A 19,897-nucleotide genomic window follows, 5' to 3' on the forward strand; every position below is an offset into this window, starting at 1 on the left:
GTGACCTCACAGTGAATTCTGTGACGTCATCATAGACTCCTGGCTGCACCTGGATGAGGATTCCCTCTCCTTGAAGTGGGTGCCCCACAGCCATGACTGTGTTCTCCTTGTCTAATGATAAGGGTCCCGGATCTAGTCAGGGATGGGAGAGAGCATCAGCACTGGTTATTAAGACTGTCTGGACTTAGCAATTCTGCACTTATCTGTCTACCTGAGAGTAACGCACATTTACACTCAGGTATTTCTGTCAGGTGTTTCAAGAGATAGCTATGAGAATATTCCTAGCAAAATGGTCTAATGTCCAAACACTGGAAACAGACCAAATAACAAAGTGAGAATTTATACGATGTATTAGGTGGGATATTCAAGTAATACAACATAGGTAAATTTTACTCATAATGTTGAAAAGGAGCAAATCAGAGAATAGGGTATCATTGCATTTATAGGATAGTTCAAAAACAAGATGAGAAAAAACAAATTCTCAAAGCTCATGTCGGGAAGGCTGTGGGCCTCCAGGGTCAAATCCTCAAAGCTGACTTTGAGTGGAAAGAGAGTGGCCGGGCAAGGGGGTTGAGGGCTTGCTGCTGAGAAAGGAAGCTGGCTTAAGACCTGCCCACACCAACCATTTCCTGCCGCCAAACAAGGCTCTTGACCCCAGTGAGAGGGACCACTGGAGTGAGTCAAGTTATTCTTACGAAAGGAGGGAGCATGCAGATTAGATAGGACCATGGCTGTGAGGAAAACAACCTCAGAATCATTAACCCAGAGTTCCAAGGAGGGCTTCCCCTCCTGCTGGAGCCAAATTAATGGTTTACTCCTAGCCAGCTTGTCCTTCGACAGAAGGGTGTGGAATTTACAAAGATCATACCACATCTCTTTAATTTGAGGATTTCTACCCAGGTGAGTTTGAGTCTGTCAGAAAAAAATAAATAAATAAAACAAACCCTCACTACCAACATTCACATAGCACTCAGCTAAAATGCTCCCTAGCATTCAACCATTCATCCTCTCTTCCATCCTCACAGTCCTCTACCCCACAAATGGCGTGAAGAACATCGTTTTAGAGGACTCATTCTAGGTGCCGAGGGGCATTGCAGAGTGATGCCCTTCAAACCCTGGAAGCATCCGTTTGTAGGAGGGTTCCTGAAGCTGGTGTGGATCTGGGACTCACAGGGAAGGAAAGGAAGCAGGAAGGCCTCTGTAGTAAGGCAGGCCTGAAACCTCAAGGTGCTGTGGAAAGAATTGTATAAGCTGAGGTTGGAGGGCCAGGGGAGAGCTAGGCATCAGTGACCTGGGGAGCTGTGTGAACGTGCAGGCCTTTGGGAATCATTTGAAGGGCAGTGCCTGACCCAAGTAGGATCCCTGTGGCTCCAGGGTAGAGAGTTGAGGAGCAGATGTAGCTAGAGTTTTCCTGCCTGGCCCACGGTCAGGACAAATCTCTCTCACCTGCCAGTCCCACAGCCGCTCAGACCCGACCAAGTAAACACAGAGACTTATATTGTTTACAAACTGTATGGCCGTGGCAGGCTTCTTGCTAACTGTTCTTATATCTTTTTTTTTTTTTGGTTTTTCGAGACAGGGTTTCTCTGTGTAGCTTTGCGCCTTTCCTGGAACTCACTTGGTAGTCCAGGCTGGCCTCGAACTCACAGAGATCCGCCTGGCTCTGCCTCCCGAGTGCTGGGATTAAAGGCGTGCGCCACCACCGCCCAGCTCTGTTCTTATATCTTAAACTAATCCATTTCTATAAATCTATACATGGCTTGTGGCTTACCACATGTTGCTTGTCATCGTGGTGGCTGGCAGTGTCTCTCTCTCAGCCTTCCACTTCCCAGCTTTATTCTCCTCCTTGTCCCGCCTATACTTCCTGCCTGGACACTGGCCAATCAGTGATTTATTTATCGACCAATCAGCAACACACTTGACACACAGACCATCCCACAGCAAGCAGCGGCTATCTGGAGGCCCAGGATCCTTTAGGAAGTCTGGCTAGAGATGCAGAGCCCTCGACCTAGGCAGCTATGGAAAGAGAGGGGCAGAGTCAGGAGACATAGAAGAGGTGAAAAAGGACAATTGTCTGCCTGTCTCAGTCAGGAGGTCATGGTTTGGAACTGCACTCCAATTGCCTAAGGTCAGCAGAATGAAAAATGAGTTTTTTTCCTCCCTTAGGGGCCTGTTGGTCTGTGGAAAGGGCTGCAAGAAGGAAAGAGTGTTAGTGTATAAAACAGCTTAGAGGTCAAAAACAAAAACAAAAACCCATGCAGGACGTTAAAAGGAGTGTGGAGGGAGGGGCTGGGCTTTGGAATCTACATTCCTGAGAGACCAGTGAAGGAATAGGAGCTGGTGAGAAGCTCCATCAGCCACCAAGGATGTGAAGCTGCTCAATGGAGCCCCTTGTGGCCTTATGCTGTTACTGCCCCTTGGGGCTTCTCCTAGGGAGCCAGGGTGGTTGCTTCTGAGTCTCAGTCCTTTCCCTTCGTCCCTCCACAGTTTGCCTAATGCTGATCCCCTGATGATCAGCCTGTCCATCAGGACACCACCTCTGCAGCAGGTCGCCCCAGAAGTGACAGCGGGGAAGCCGGGGAAGAGGGTGTCTTGTCCGTGACGGGAGTAGCTGGAGCACAGCCATTTCCCTGAAGAGATGGACAGAGACTAGGTGGTGTGGGGTGAGGGTCATGTTCCCTCTGCAGCCTGGAAGTCATTGGAGAAGCTGTTGTTGAACGGGTGTGGGTTCACGGGGTCCGTGGGAAGAAGACACACGGAGGATTTTAGCCTTTCCGGCTGCAGGCGGACTGAGACACCTTCCATTAGCCAAGGGCATTTTTATTGTTCTCCAATTTACACTTTTAGCAAGTTGATTTCCATATCCCCAAAACATCCTAACTAGGCCTCCAAAGAGGCAATGCCAAATGCAAATTCTCCATTAAGGAGTATCACAGTGTGCTGGATTTTTCCCAACCAAGTTTTGCATAGGCTTTGTACCCTTGGGAAACTCTCAGGCAAGATTCTCATAGAGGGCAACAGGAAAAACAAAAAGTAACGGAGGAACAAATGTGGGTTAAGGCTAGATGCTAAGTCTCTGGAGCCAAAGCAGGTGTAGCTCGGTGGGAATTCTGCCCACAAGAACTGGTTATGAACACCAGTTACAAGCAAGATGGGAACCATGAAGATGGCCAAACACACACACACACACACACACACACACACACAGATACACATACACACAAACATACAGATAAACACACATGCACACACACACAGAGACATACAGATACATACACAGACACACAGATACACACACAGACACAGATACATACACAGACACAGATACACACACAGACACACAGATACACACACAGACACACAGATACACACACAGATATACATATACAGACACGCAGATACACACACACACAAATACACACATAGACATACAGATACACAGATATACATATACAGACACGCAGATACACACACACACACACACACACAAATACACACATAGACATACAGATACACAGATACACACACACAGACACACAAATACACACACCAGTACAAACCAAGGTGGGATGAGGGTATGGCTCACTGTAGGGCACTTGTCGGGCATGTGCGAGGCCATCCAAAGCATATTGGTGGCTGTCAGTGCAGGTTAGACGGAAGCTTTGGTGTGAAGGGGAAGGCTAGGAGAGAAGGAGGAGCATTCTCTGCAGAGGCCGAGGTGTGACAAATAGAAGGACTTGAGAGACTCCAGTAGATGACAGCAGTAGTTGCATTTCAGGGCACAGGGTATAATGTGCTCGGTGTGAGCCGTGCGGGGAGATGAGATTCACTGGAAGCAAGGTAAGGCTACCCCCTAGGAGAGAGCCCAGAATACACACACCTGGAACCCCGTATCTTCACGACCACAAATATGACCTGTGACCCAGGAGTGAGGGGTGTGCACAGCTGGATTCTCCAGGATCAGAAGGGCACAGGAAGCCCAGGCTCTTTCCTCTGCCAATTTAGAGAGTTTGCTATGTACTGTGGAGGTACATGTCTCCCACACATGCTTCTCCACTGGCACACCAAGGTGATGGTGCTCTTCATCTTGAGGGAACCTAAAGGGCAAGGTCTGTCAGTGACGGCTGCACGAGTCTGTGCCTGGTGTACCATTTCAGGGCTGCAGCATGCTCTACAGAACCACCTCTGTGGACATGCAGACATACAGATGTATGATGCTGACCACGTCACCCCATTCTTTCTCCTACTGACACCACAGTCCCAGAACCTGGGATTAACAATGGTTCAGGAAAAATCCGAGGAAACAACTCATGAGCACTGGGGTCACAGGCGTGTGCCACCTTGGTGAGTTTGTGCTGTGTTGGGTCAAACCCAGGGCTTTGTGCATGATAGTCAACTGAGCCATATACTCAGGCTCATGAAACTAAATGTGTGTGTGTGTGTGTGTGTGTGTGTGTGTGTGTGCGCGCGCGCCTGTCTGAGTTTATGTGCACCACATGCATGCAGGTGACTGTGCAAGTCACAGCACATCAGATGCCCTGGAACTAGAGTTGGAAGTGGTTGTGAGCTGCCCAACATGGGTCCTGAGATCTGAACTGGGGTCACACCTGGCATAACTTACATACACAATACCATGACCTACAGAAGAGGGTAGTTTTGTTGTAATTCCTCAGTGGGCAAAATTAAAAGTTGGCTTTCAGGGATGAAGAGGTGGCTCAGGGCTTAAGAGCACTTGCTGTTCTTCCAGAGGACCTAGCTTTGATTCCCTGCGCCCACATGGCAGCTCATAACCATCTGTAATCCCAGTTCCAGAGGATCCAATGCCCTCTGTAGGAAATGTATGCACATTCAGGCAAACACCCATACACAAAAAATAAAATAAAAATAAAACAATTTTCTTTTAGAAGAGTTGGCTTCCATCTGGATGTAACGGCTTATGTTTACTGAAGCAGATGGATCGCTGCAAGTTCGGGGTCAGCTGGGTGACAAGTTTTGAATCCCCAGGTCCTGGGTTCCTCCACCACTGATGCAATAAGCCACATCAAACCGAATTAATAGACCCAGATTTAATAAACAGGGCGATGCAGAGCAGAGCACTTCCGGGTGGCTCTCAGGAAGGCAGGAGACAGGACACAAGGGCACACATGGCAGATCTATGGGCGAGTCTTAAATAGCTGGTAGGAGTGGCCCCAGGCATGAGGGGTGCGCTGATGGCGAGCTTTCTGGAATGGGGCAGGGTCTGGGGAGAGAGATGGATGGGACTTCCACCAGAACACTGGGTGTAAAGTAAGTTCCAAATCTGCCAGGATTACATGAAACCCTGACTTAAAAATTAACAGAAAAAAGATGACTTCCACATTAATCTGTTTTTGAGGCAGGGTTTCTCCATGTAGCCTTGGCTGACCTGGAACTTGCTCTGTAGACCAGACTACCCTTGAGCTGCTGTGATTAAAGACATGCACTGACATGTGTAGCAATGTCACGTACAGCTTAAGATTGCTTTTGTTACTAATTGAGACAAGGGGGCTTTTAAAAAGAATAAAACTTCCCCTATCACACATCCAGTATCTTTCGTTTTATGAAACAAAAATTTGAACAAACAAAAAACCTACTCCCAAATTTTGTGACTTAAAACAACAATTATTACCTGTGTGTGCTGGTTTCTTCTACATCAGGAATTGGGGCGGGGCACAACCGCACCTTCAGGCAAGCAGCAGGAGTAACAGCTACTAAAGGCAGCCTCCCTCTGCCTCCTCCTGCTCTAAGGACTCTGTAGAGAACACTGTTTATGTCCTACTCCACAGCCCTGTCAAGTAGGCAGTAGCATTCCCATTTTACAGATGAGGAGATGGAGGTTCTGCAAAGTTAGAGCTTACCCAGAGACACCTGTGATGGAGCCAAGATTAAATGTCACAGGAGCCCACACTCAGGCTCCCACTGTGAGCTGAGTATGTGGAGAGACTTCCTCTCCAGAGATCCGACACCACCACAATGCTTGCCTACAGTCAACAGGCAAGAAATACTGTATCTGAAGAGTTCAGGATAGCCTTGCTCACATCCAGGGCCCTGAGGGGAATAGCTAGAAGGGGACTCGGCTAGGATTGATTATTAACAGGAAGGCTTGTGTGTGGCCTCTCCTGACAAGTTGGTCTCTAATGGTTAATTTGGCTTCCTTGAGAACATGTTTCAAGACCACTGAGAAGCTGTTTTTGTGTGTGACTATTTCTTCTGAAACACTCTGTCCTGGAGAAAGGCTCATTGAGGCTTAGGAAGTTGGGCCAGTGAGATGGCTCAGTAGAGGAAGTTGGCCTCACTTTCTGCCAAGCCTGAGGACCTGAGTTTAATCCTCGGAACCCACGTGGTGGAAGGAGAGAACTGACTTTCATAGGCTATCCCTCTGACCTCCACATGTGCTGGGAAAAGGAAAGAAAGAAGAGAGGAAGGAAGGGAGAGAGGAAGGAAGGAAGGAAGGAAGGAAGGAAGGAAGGAAGGGAGGGAGGGAGGGAGGGAGGGAGGAAGGAAGGAAGGAAAGAAGGAAGGAAGGAAGGAAGGGAGAGAGGAAGGAAGGAAGGAAGGAAGGGAGGGAGGGAGGGAGGGAGGGAGAAAGGAAGGAAGGAAGGAAGGAAGGAAGGAAGGAAGGAAGGAAGGAAGGAAGGAAGAAAAATCTCAGGAAGTAAATAAAACTCATAGGCTCTGGAAGTAAACCTCTCGAGTACCTGAAGAATCTCACTGTCCATAAGGCCCTAGCCAGGGTTATCGATGCAGGAACAAGAGTTGGGAAGTGGAGACTCTCAGACCACACCAGCTGCCTGCAGGTTATGCGGGCAGGGAGCTCCAGCCGCTGTGACACATCCTCGGGGCTGTTGGTTTACCTGTAAGTCACTTGTTCACTAAGCTGGGCTTGGGTGAACTAATTTCTTTGGTCTGTTGTCAGTGCCCTATCTGGAGTGAGTCAATGTCTGTGCACATCTCCTCAGAAGGAGTTCCCAACACTGGCCCAGCTCAGTCACCTGGAACAGTGCCCACTACATTTTATTGGCTGTGCTGTTCATAAGTACGTGAAACCCCCACATGGAGACCTGGCTTCTCCACAGGTGTGACCGGCACTCTGACTTGCGGGGAGAGATGGACTCTGCTCCTCTTTGTAGAGAAATGGACAGGTCAGACGGGAAGAGAGAGCACCCTGGATGGTTATATGATTGCCACTCCGGAAAATACCATTTGCTTCATTCCGGGTACCAATCCTCTCGCTGACGCGGTAACTCTGGCCTGGATGAACCTGATCGACCCTGAGGTAATGATAAGGGTCTTCTTGAACTTCCTCTCCCTTTTACTCATTCATCCTTTTATTTTTCTTACTTTTCTCCCTGCCTCTCCACTCTCCCCCCACCCCATCTCCATCCACCCCCTTCCATATCTTCAAACTTTGGTTCTTAGGAAGTTGAGAGATTAATAGGATGCCAAGACCACAGTGCATGGGTCCTGGGAGGGTCTTGACTAAGCCCAGATGTGCTTCCCACAGGTGGAAGCTGTACAGAGGGGCTTTCCCGAGGCCCTTCTTTAGTCAGCACTGGAGTTCTGGCAAGCACAGAAAAGCACAGTGATAGTGGATCTCCAAGGAAGTCCACAACTTCCTTTCCACCTTGACTGCCTGGAACCAAAGCCACTGGCTTCCGCTTTTCATCCGCTACCTCACCACGATAGGATCCTTAGATTCTTGGAACCTGTCCCAGCCCCAGGCTCCAGAGACAGTGGAGGATTGTGTGTGGAGCAAGCGAGGAACAGTTCAAACACCTGGTTCAGCTACCTCGCTCCAAGGACTTAGAGCTTTTACATCAACAACAGCCCATAAAACAGTCTTGGAACCTTCAGGTATCTCGGGATGCTGCACTTGGTTGACGAAGTCTGGTCGAGGGTAAATCTAGGACGATGTAGTTGACAAGGCCTGATTGTACGGTTGGGCCCGAGACAGCACCTGCCAGGATAAAGTCCCGTTTCCTGTGATAACACTTTGTTTTTTTCTTTTTCTTTCTTTTTCTTTTCTTTTTTCTTTTTTTCTTTTTTTGGTTTTTCGAGACAGGGTTTCTCGGTGTAGTTTTGTGCCTGTCCTGGATCTCATTCTGTAGACCAGGTTGGCCTCGAACTCACAGAGATCTGCCAGGCTCTGCCTCCTGAGCGCTGGGATTAAAGGCGTGCACCACCACAGCCTGGCATGTGATAACACTTTGAAACAGGAGGCAGCTAGAGACTTCAATGGGAATCCCAAGCTGGGTCACCTGATGTCTCAGAGGATTCAGCAGCTGGATCTTTTTAGACAGGGTTTCTCTGTGTAGCCCAGGCTATCCTGGAACTTGCTCTGTAGACTAGGCTGGACTTGAACTCAGATCCACCTGGCTCTGCCTCCCAAGTGTTGGGACTAAAGGAGTGTGCCGCCACATCTGGCTACTTGCTTACTTCTGAGATGAGTGTTGTTATGTAGACCTGGCAGTCCTGGAACTCACGGAGAGCCACTTGCCAGTGCCTGTGGAATCTGGGTTAAAGGTGCAGGCCACCACACCCAGCTCAAGCAGTTGCATCTTAAGGGAAAGAGCCAGGGTGTGATGGACACAGGGCTAGAGCACTGGGTGGATGTCTGAGAAGTTAAGTAGTGGAGAAGGACCTGCTAAGAAACTTCTCAGCATTTTTCTCACCTCCCTGGATGCCGCTCTGCAACTCAGAACTAAACAGTCAGACAGGAGTAAGCTGCACAGACGGGCAGCAGCCGTTGGTTAACTGGTGTATTCATTACTTTTCTGTTGCTGTGATGAAAAAAAAAAAAAAAAAAGCATGAGCAAATCTGACTTTTGTAGTCTGCTTTGGCTTACAGTTCCAGTGAACACAAAGCTCACTATTAGCCACGCTGCTTTCTCCCGGCGACAGAAAGACAACTAACACAGAAGTTGGTACCAGAGTCAATGCTCTTCACTTGGTACTGACTTTGGAGGCACAAAAACACAAGAGTTGAGAGGGTCATGGACTGTGGTTTCAGAGAGCCACCGAGGCCAGCAAATGTGGCGGGGACGTCTCTGTATGAGGCCCCAAGAGGGCAGGAGGCCCCGAGAAGCCTTTGCATGAATGAAATGGTGTTGGTGCATGTTAGATTGTATTGGAGACCTCAAGATGTTGGGGATCCCAGAGTCATGAGAAATCTGCCTAGAAGAGCTGCACAAAAGGAGAGAGAGGGAGAGAGAGAGAGAGAGAGAGAGAGAGAGAGAGAGAGAGAGAGATAGATCATAGGCAGCAGTGCAGTACCGGGATGGCAGAGCCAGCTAAACTCTGACATGGACGTGGAGCTAAGGGATTTGGTATTTTCCTCACTGGGTTTCAGCTTTGATCCAGTGTTTCCTCATTATCCCCCAGTTCCTCCCTTTGGAATGTCAGTGTATATTCTGCCCCACTGTATGTTGGAAGTATGTAATTTGTTTTTTGATTTTGGAAGGAGGGGGTCACAATTAGAGATTGCATTGACTCTCAAAAGAGACTTTGGACTTTTACACGGTCTTGAAAATGTTCACAACTATGGGGATTTTTGGAGGTGGACTAAATGCATTTTGTATTATGATGTGGCCATGAGCATATGGAGACCAGGAAGTGAAGTGTGGCTTGAATGAGAACTGTCCCCCATTATCTCAGACAGTTGAAAACTTGTTTCCCCTCACCTAGAACAATCTGTTATTTCACCTTGTACTAAAATATCCTGCTTTCTTACTTTTCCTTTACATTCTGTGTCTTAAGAAGTTTCTCTCCAAGATGGAAGGTTTTAACCTCGGAGAAAACTGCTACACAACTGTTGTGTTACATTTGTTTATGCTGTGGAACATTTGTTTAATGATGTAAAGATGTTACATTCTCTTATATTACATTTGTTTAACTCTGTGAAGCTGTGTTACTGTGCCTGTCTTAAATACCTGATTGGTCTAATAAAGAGCTGAACCACCAATAGTAAGGCAGGAGAAAGGATAGGTGTGGCTGGCAGGCAGAGAGAATAAATAGAAGGAGAACTCTGGGAGGAAGAGAGAAGAGCAAAAGTTTTAGGAGAGGAGGATGCTAGGGGCAAGCCACTGAGCCACACAGCCAGTCACAGGGTAAGAGTGGAAGTAAGATATACAAAAGTAAGAAAAGGAAAAAGCCCAGAGGCAAAAGATAGATGGGATAATTTAAAGTTAAGAAAAGCTAGCAAGAAACAAGCCAAGCTAAGGCCAGGCATTTATAATTAAGAATAATCTTTCATGTATGATTTATTTGGGAGCTGGGTGGCAGGCTCCCCAAAAGAGCAAAAACAACCAACAACACACAACATGTAATCTACCATGGCCTTGAACTTGCTCTGTGTCCAACAATACCCTTGAACTTCTGATCCTTCTGCCTCTACCTCCCCACTTTAGGAGGTCCTGTGAGTTGAACCCAGAGCTTTATGCATACTAGGCAAGCACTCTAGCAAGAACCATTTCCACCCTCCTGAGTATCACTTTGAAAGACACCTTGTTCATTACTAGGACAGAGTCTAGGCCCCAGCAACAACCAAGCCAAATGGTCAAAAACAATCTAATGCCTGTTCAGCAAAAGAAAATAGGAATTGAAAGATATTCATACCCCAATATTAGGTTTCTCCATTGATGCAGTAAGCCAGATCAAGCCGAAATAAAAGTAAAAGACCAGGATTCACTCCATGAATCCTCCAGCTCCCAGAGATGAGGTGGGGGAAGGGAGCAGGAGAGAAATCACATCGCAGGTCTAGAGGAGGGGCTTAAATACCTGTACGCTCAGTCTTGAGCAGCTAGCTTCAGGGCACTGGAGAGGAGCCACTGCAGAACTGGACTTTTGTCAGTTTTTCTGAGAGGGCAGGTTTTGGAGAGAGAGGAGTGGGGCCAATCTGGAGGTTCCGGCCAAACAGAAATGGCTGTTGGTAAACCAGCAAACCAGACCCTCTCATTTTAATCTTGGACTCCCTAAATAATGTCAACTCCTCATTCTCAAGCAGCCATGCAGTGCTTGCCCACAGCTTGCCTCTATGTACCCAACTCATTCCTTTGTAGGTCTCCGGTGTTGCTCATCTTCCGTTCCCCTCCCTGAGAGCTGTCTTATCTCCCTCCTTCCACATCGGCCTCCACCCCACCCCAGCTTTCCCTTTCTTGCACAGACTGTATTCCAGTTCTTTTCCCTTTCCTTGCTCTCTCCCATCCTCTACTCAGATCTGAAGATCGCCATTCACCCCAACTCCTATCTCACTACATTCAACAGCTAGTTCATCACGTGACTCTGATCCTCCTCCTAGGCTCCAGCATGTCAGGATTGATGCTTCAGATCCAAACAATGGAAGATCCTCCCTGGCTGCCTTCCCAGTGGGTCCAGGAAGAGGATCTGTAGGCCACTGATAAAGAAATCTCTCATTGGCAAGTGAAGGCCATGGCCACCTTTATCTGCCACTTCTCCGAGCCACAAAAGCTGGAGCCCATTTACATTGATTCCCTGGCTTACTTAGACACAGAGGCCGAAACTGGGGGCATGCTAATTTATGCAAACTGGATGCAAATCAATGTGACTCTGGATTTACTGGAAATCAGTGGCTCCTCTGCCAGGAAGACTGAGGGAAATTTTGGAATCTACTTCCCAAGAGAAATATAAAAATAGAGTAGCTTTCAGCTAGGGGTGAGGGGTGTGGCTGGAAGTTATTGGAGGAAGGTGCAGAGCGTAGTTTCCGTGTTGGGCTCCAAGCCACTCAACAGCAGAGGAAGTAGAAGTACCAAGCCACCAAGCCTCCCTTCCTGCTTTCTCTCTTAGCTCTGAATTATGAGTCAACTCCAAGTCCTGTCAAGAACTATTCACTCCAGATAGCAGAGTACCTCCACCACCACCACCCTCCCCACAGAGTTACTGCCTCTGTGGAAACAGGAGCTTTTCATTGAGATCCTATTTCCCATGACAACATTCAGGTACTCTGCTTCCCTAACATCTCCTACAGATATGTAGGATCCTTTTGGTGGCTGGTCAAATGATCAGAATGTTCCAGAACCAGGCCAGAGGGACTAGGGGGTCTGGATGTTTCTAGAAGGAAGATCTTAGAGGATAGCTCCAGAGTGGATCTACTCAGTTATGAAAGGGTCAGGGACCTCATTTCCTGAAGCAGAGAGAAAGTAGCTTTCAAGAGATGATGAAATGACTCCAGAAGCCACAGCCTGTCCTTTCCACCCTAAATGGAGATGTATGGAATAACTCATGCTGTGGTTTGGATCTTAAAGCCCACACCACCACACACACACATGCTGATGTGTTTGAACACGCACCCCAAGTGCAAGCAAAGATATGCTTTAGAGAGGAAAAGTGGAGTGGAGAGGATGAGGAAACGAAGGGGAAGAGAACAGAGAGGGACCGCCCACCATGTTGTCCACAGCTACCCTGAGATGCTCTGAGATGCTGAGACTCTGTGAAACATGAAGGAACCTCATTAAAAAAATAAAAAAGGCACACCTGGAGTCTACTATAGGGACACTGAGGCCAGCCTGGCAGCACAGTGAGTGAGAGAGAAAGGAGGGGGGGGAGAGAAAGAAGGACTTGCTTTTCATTGACCACTGTCCTGTGCCTGTCCTGGGAAAGGGGACAGTGTGCATATGGAACTCACTACATCATCTCCAGTCACACTTGGCAGGCTGAGGTAATGAGTTCAAGGCCCACATAACATGACCTGTCTCAAAGTGTGTGTGTGTGTGTGTGTGTGTGTGTGTGTGTGTGTGTGTGTTGCATGTCTGCATGTGTACAGGTGCATGTTTGTATGGGTACAAGTACATATGCAGGCCTAAGATTAATGTCATGAATCATCACTGATTGCTTTTTTTTTACTTTATCCAATAAGGCAAGGTCTCTCAATCAAACCCAGAGCTCACCAATATAGCTAGTCCAGCACTGAAGGAAGTCAGGGCAGGAACTCAAACAGGGCAGGAACCTGGAGGCAGAAACTGAAGCAGAAGTCATGAGAAGTGCTCTTTACTGGCTTGCTCAGCCTGCTTTCTTATAGACTTCAAAACCACCAGACTAGGGATGGCCCCATCCACAATGGGCTAGCCCCTTCCATGTCAATCACTAATTAAGAAAATGCATTTCAGATTTGCCTATAGGCAAATCTTATGGAGTAATTTTCTCAATTGAGAGTCCCTCTTTCTAAATAACTCTATCTTATATCAAGGTGACATAAAAGCTAGCCAAAATAGTTCCTTTTTTCTACATGACTGTAGCTGGAGTCAAGCTAACAAAAAATTAGTCAGCACAGATCCCCTAGACCTGGAGTTACGGTGGTTGTGTGCTGCCTGACATGGGTGCTGGGAACCACATTCAGGTCCTCTGGAAGAGCAACGAATGATCCCTCTTAACTGCTGAGCCATCTCCCCAGCCCTATGGCCTTTTTAAACAGTAGAGTATCTTTAATGTATTCTTTGACAAGTTCATACATGTAAACAATACATCCTGATCATACGCAACTCCCCCCTCACTGCCTCCCGGGATGCCCAACATCTCTGCTTTGCCCCTTTATATCCACTCCTTCCTTTTGTTGTCCAATTAGTGCTGCCTGTTACAATGTTGACAGATCTTGTTGACTCCATTAAGTGCAGGTAGCTACAGCTGCTGTGAGGGTGCCATGGCCATGTCATGTTGTGGAATATTATTTTAACTGGGCAAAGAAGTGTTACATTTGTTTATGCTGCATTTGTTTAATGATGTAAGGATGTGTTGCATTTGTTTCATCTTGCCTGCCTAAGGCACCTGATTGGTCTAATAAAGAGCTGAATGGTCAATAGCTAAGCAGAGAAGGGACAGGCAGGGCTGGCAGGCAGAGAATAAATAGGAGGAGATATCTTATCTAGGCTTGAGAGAAAAGAGGAATGAGAGAAAGAGGAGAAGGAGGAGGAGGAGGAGGAGGAGGAGGAGGAGGAGGAGGAGAGAACAAGGGAGTCACCCGGGGCCAGAAGCCAGACAGACAGAGAGAAGCAGTGAAAGTAAGATACAGAAGTAAGAAAGGTAAGAAGCCCCGAGACAAAAGGTAGATAAAGGCCGGGCGGTGGTGGCGCACGCCTTTAATCCCAGCACTCGGGAGGCAGAGCCAGGCGGATCTCTGTGAGTTCGAGGCCAGCCTGGGCTACCAAGTGAGTTCCAGGAAAGGCGCAAAGCTACACAGAGAAACCCTGTCTCGAAAAACCAAAAAAAAAAAGAAAAAAAAAAAAAAAAGGTAGATAAAGATAAACAGCTTAATTTAAGTTAAAAGAGCTAACCAGAAATGTGCCTAAGCTAGGCTGAGCATTCAAAACTAATAAGTCTCTGTGTCATGATTTAGGACTGGTTGGTGGCCCAAAAGAAAAGGCCTGGTGCAGTGTCATGTCCTGAAGACATCATTTCCTCCCCTCCTCAGCTCTTACATTCTTCCCACCTCTCTTCCATCGTGTTCTCCCAGCCTTAGGGGAAAGGGTTGATACAGATGCCCCATTTAAGAGCTGAACATTAAACAAAAACTTATTCTTAGCACTTGTGATGGCTGTTCTTGGTTGTCAACTTGACTATATCTGGAATGAACTATAATCCAGAAATGGAGGGCACACTTAGGATCAGGATCTTGAGGCAAGAAGACAACATGCCGTTGATCTGGATCTTGAGTTGGAAGGCACGCCTTTAATCTGGACCAGGCCTTCTGCTGCAAGCCTGTGTAAGGAGAATGGAAGAAGGAAGGGTTCATTCTTTGCCTGCTTGCCCTGGCCTTGTCAGCACATCCATTCCTTCACTGGCACCAGACCCTACTTCTTTGGAATTCCAGATGAGGCATCCAGCCTGATATCCCTGTCATTAGGTAACATTTCACTCTTCTGGGCTCTTTGATGGAGTTGAAGACTAAATAGTTATAATTATAGTTTCCCTTAGTTATAATAGATAGTAAATTAGATACAAAACTTTATATTCACCAAGATAGATAATTAAATATTTTCTCTAATTTTGTCAGATGCAAATAGATTGGATATTGTTACTGTAATTCTTAATAACTGTTTTTGTTTTACTATATTAAAGTTAAAATATTTCTTTTTAATTAGACAAAAAAGGGGAAGTGCTGTGGGATGGTCTTTCTGTATTCTCTGAATATATGTAACTAGTGGTTAATAAAGAATCTGTTTTGGTCTATGGTGAGGCAGCTTAGAAGTGGGGAGAATCCAAGCAGAGAGACAGGAGAAGAAGGCAGAGTCAGGGGAACACTGAGAGCCGCTTGAGGAAGCAAGATGTAATGCAACACAGGTAAAGCCATGAGACACGTGGCGATACATAGATGAATAGAAATGGGTTAATTTAAGATGTAAGAGCTAGCTAGTTAGAAGCCTGAGACATAGACCGAATAGTTTGTAATTAATATAAGCCTCTGTGTGTTTACTTGGGACAGAAACTTCTGTCTGCAGAATCTAGTGCCGGGCAGTTTATTGCCAGCATATTTAGACACAGTATAGTTTGGGGAAAACTTCCTGGTGTAATATAAACCTCACTGCACAAGGAGGCAAAATAATCACATCAAAATTCAACTCAAAGTACGTGCCATTTCTTCCAGGGACCATACAGATAGCATAGAGGTTACTTGGGCTTTTAGGTCTCTCTGGTCTTGGTTGTGGGAGTTTGGGGGAGCCCCTGGCTATACAGATAATGTAAGGGTCATTTAGAATACTAGCCACCTCCAGTCCTGGTTGTGGAAGTTTGGTATGGCCTGGCTCCACAGATATTACAGATCACCAGGCTATTAATCACCTTCAACTCCCAGCTTTCTGGATGAAAGAACAGAATTTGTGTCTTTTCCGTTGAAAATACAATCCTGTGTGCTTAACATTCCTGGTTCCTCAGGAGAGCCGTGGGTAACAAGGACAGCTGTGCTCCCAACATGCCTCTGTAACCTTCCTGCTACTGTAGTATCAGGGGTCAGTCACATCTTGCTAGGCAAGGCAGTATTGTGTGGTGCAGGGTTGGCTGAGGGATGCCACTGATGTCTTAGCTGGCACAGCACCTATCACGCCTGGTGCTGAAGCTCCTCTTGTAGATGCAGCCAGCTGCCTCAAGCTCCTCCTGCTGTGACTCCCCCACCAGGATGGGCTGAAACTTGGATCTGTGAGTCAGAATAAACCCCTAAGTTCTCTTTGTCATAGCAATAGGAAGAGAGACTAAGACACACCCAGTGATGATGAACACAGAATCGACGCACTCAATGTCTGAGTACCATAGGCACGCTGACTAACTTCCAATGCCATAACCAACTACGTAGGGTGAGATTTGGTTTCTCACACTTTCACAGGTCTCAAGCCATCACAGTGGAGCATGCATAACAGAGCAGAGTGCTCACCTCACAGAGGCCACAAAAGCAGTGGTGTCAGAAGAACCAGGGCAAGGCACACTCCCCAGGGATGCTTCGCCACCGATTTTCTCTAACCGGGCACTTCCTTCCATAGCTCACCACCTTCCCATAGTCCCCATCCTTATGATCTGGTCACTGGAGATGCTGTCACAGACACATGTGGAAGGGTGCTTTACTAATCTAGATGTCTCCGTCCAATCAAATTGGCCATCAAGATTAATCATGATGCCCATCCACTTCCTCGGCATCGTTCTGGACCACTGCGCCCAGGCTATGGCTTGAAATCCCAATCCTGCCCTGTGGGTGCTGTCAAGCAGGTGCCGAGAAGACAATTCTCCTTTGCCTTAACTCCCATGTCTGTGGTCACCCCAGCACCATACACAGGTGTTAAAGGTCCTGACAGCCTTCCCCAAAGGCATGAGGGGAAAGGCCAACTGAGAACTGTCCGCCTTGCTCTTCCAAGCTCCCTTGAGGGCACGTCCATTGTCGGCAGTGCCACCCACATACCCAGGAGAGCAATAGCAGTTCTCCAAGTGCTCTTTGACGAGACCGGAAGACGTTTCCTTCAGTCCTCCTCAGACTTCAGGTCCACCTCCCAGGATCCACACCCACCACTGTGAGGTTTTGAAGCCTCTCACCTCAGCACAGCCTCCTCAGGCAAGGCTTCTGCCCATGTCCTTTCATTTGACTTACTTTTGTTTTTAAACGATACCCAGGTTTTCTGGAAGCTGTAGGCAGCAAACCGCAGTGGCAAATGAGATGCGCGCATGCCCACGTTCTCCGTAATGCTCACAAGACGCCATGGTAAAGCGACAGGGAGCACGGAGTCTCAGCCTCTGCTTTTGTCACACGGTAATTAATCACGGTGGTTACAGAGAAATTCGACGACTGCCTCCCATCAATGCTGCCCACTCAATCCACAGGCTCTTTCCTTTAAAAAAAAAAGGTTGGGCCGGGCGGTGGTGGCGCATGCCTTTAATCCCAGCACTTGGGAGGCAGAGCCAGGAGGATCTCTGTGAGTTCGAGGCCAGCCTGGGCTACCAAGTGAGTTCTAGGAAAGGCGCAAAGCTACACAGAGAAACCCTGTCTTGAAAAAAAAAAAAAATTTTTTTTAAAGATTTTTATTTCATTTTATTGTATGTGCATTGGTGTTTTGCCATGGTTGTCGGATCCCCTGGAACTGGAGTTACAGACAGCTGTGAACTGTCATGTGGGTGCTGGGAATTGAACACTGATCCTCTGGAAGAGCAGTCAGTGCTCTTAACCTCTGAGCCATCTCTCCAGCCCTAAAAAAAATTTATTAGATTTGTTCTTTCTTTCTTTAATTATTTTATTAGATTTGGATGGGGTGGGGTGCATGTGGAGGTCAAAGGACACTTCAGGAGCTGTTTCTCATCTCACACCACGTAGGTCCCAGGGACTAAACATGGATCGTCAGGATTATAAGCACCTTGACCCACTGGGCCATTTCTCAGGCCCCTTTTTTATTGTTGGCAGTACTGGGGATTGAATGCAACACTTTACCAATGCTGGATAGGCACCGAGCTACGGACCTGTGGCCTCAGCCCTTTACTTTTGAGACATGGCTTCACTGAGTTACACTTTTGGATTCTCCTGCCTTAGCCTCTGGGTAGCTGGGGTGACAGGCTCATACCAGCAGGTCCTGACTCAACACAGGCTTTCCAGGTCCTGCAGAGGAGTCCAGCAGCTTGGCTTATCTGTCTACAGCAACCGACCACTGCTTCCTGTCGAAGGGGAATCTCCCATTATGTGAGGCATTAGTGGATGGCCCGTTGCAGATTAACAAGGCCAAGTCCTGCTTCATTCTGACCCAGCTCTGAGCCTTAGTCAGGGCAAGGAATGCATGTGCCAGACTTCGATTCTGGAAGTACTGAGCAATGCCCAGAGGCACAAGCATTCCTCCGGATGCGAAAGCTAAGCCTGGCTACAAGGTGTTTATTGAACTTCCTGTCTCTCTCCTGCCATTTCCTCCAGTCTCACCCTGTTCCTTCCTTTCAGTACACCCGCCCCTGGTGATCGCCACACGTACTGGTTTTCTTGTTCTGAAAGCATTCTCTGTGGCCAACTGGGACTGTTGGCGACCCACCTCCCAGTAGTTCCCTTTTCTTCTCTTGCTAACAGAACCCCAATTTTTCACTTGTTCACACATTTTCCCTGTGCATACTGACTGGTGAGTCCCATCCCTCAGTCTCATAATTGTTCCAAGATTGGTGTTGTGACCTAGCTGTGGCCAAAGAGATTGGTGAGGAGACTGCTGGAAGCTTCTGGTAAGGTTTTCTTCACAGACTGTGCCCTGCCCTCTTCTTGCTTCAGGGGGAGCTTGGAGCCACATCAGGCATCTTGTTACCAAAAGGAAAACAGTGCAGCTTTGAAGAAAGTCCTGAAAACCAGTGGACATGCCTGGGTCCTCAGAACACCACACACGTTCCAGACTCCCTCCCCCTGACCTGCATCGAGGTGCGAATCACCCTTGTAATCTTGCTCTTTTACACTATTTTGCCATTTGCAGCTAAAATTCCCTGATAAAGTGATTCCCCAAACTGCAGAGTTTTCACAAATAATTAACCCACCCTGTAGGTTCTGCAAGAGTCCTGGGGGATCCTGAAGGCTGGAGCAGATGGAGATGTAGAATAAGGGAGACCCTGGGCCTCCTGAGCGTTCCCCAACCAGGCTCACTTCATAGTGGGGGCAGCAGAGAAGAGAAGCCGTGGGTAGAGCCTGGATCCTGGCCTCTCACATTGAAGACAAAAGGCCAAAATGGGGCAGAGAAGCTTCATTTAGGCTTGGCCAGGGCTGTGGCCAGGGATGACCGAGATACCAAGACCAGAAGACAGGCAAGGTGTGTCCCCAGGACCTTCTGTCAGCACTGCTGGTGTTCTAACCGTGTATACGTGCTTGGACACACATGCTCTGTCGCCTGGCTCCATTCCCAGCCCGGCAATAATCTTGAACTTCTGATCCTTCTGCCTCCACCTCCTAAGTGCTGAGATTACAGATATGAGCCACTGCGATCACTTTACCCATGTAAATCATAAACCCAGGGCTTCCTGCAGGCTAGGTAAGCACTCTGAGTGCTCAGCCGCCTCCTTAGACTTAAAAAAGAAAGAGACAATGTAGCTCTAGTTGGCAGTGAATTTCTATGTAGATGGGGATGGCTTTGAATGCTCATGTACCACATGTGGCCCCTCTTTATACTTTTTAAAATGTTTTTTCTTTTTTTTTTTGTGATCCTTTCAAGAGGGCTAAAATTGAGAGGAATCAGAAGTCACTGGTGGAAAGAGACATGTGTTCTCTCTCTCTCTCTCTCTCTCTCTCTCTCTCTCTCTCTCTCTCTCTCTCTCATAAGTCCACCCTGCTGATTAAGCATGCACTGGAGAGCCAGAGGGCTGTGAGGACAGTTAAGTCCCTTCCAGGAAGAGAAGCCGGCTGAGGGACAGGGCTGGGAAGAGGGCACCAGGCGTGGTCTGTCCTGTG

General features: G+C 47.6%; 1 long non-coding RNA gene across 3 annotated transcripts; it reads left to right on the forward strand.

Moving 5' to 3' along the window:
• The first annotated feature begins 35 nt into the window (after positions 1 to 35).
• LOC131925558 (uncharacterized) lies at positions 36 to 18,966 on the forward strand. 3 transcript variants are annotated; one of them, XR_009383285.1, is made up of 3 exons: positions 36 to 900; positions 17,119 to 17,254; positions 18,737 to 18,966. It is a non-coding gene; the product is annotated as an uncharacterized LOC131925558 (long non-coding RNA). The 3 variants fall into 3 exon arrangements; XR_009383286.1 differs by lacking the exon at positions 36 to 900 and adding an exon at positions 7,105 to 7,294; XR_009383284.1 differs by lacking the exon at positions 36 to 900 and having other exon boundaries at positions 16,207 to 17,254.
• The last annotated feature ends 931 nt before the right edge of the window (positions 18,967 to 19,897 follow it).

This window comes from Peromyscus eremicus, chromosome 15, assembly GCF_949786415.1.
Source record: "Peromyscus eremicus chromosome 15, PerEre_H2_v1, whole genome shotgun sequence".
In the NCBI taxonomy this organism is placed as follows: Eukaryota; Metazoa; Chordata; class Mammalia; order Rodentia; family Cricetidae; genus Peromyscus; species Peromyscus eremicus.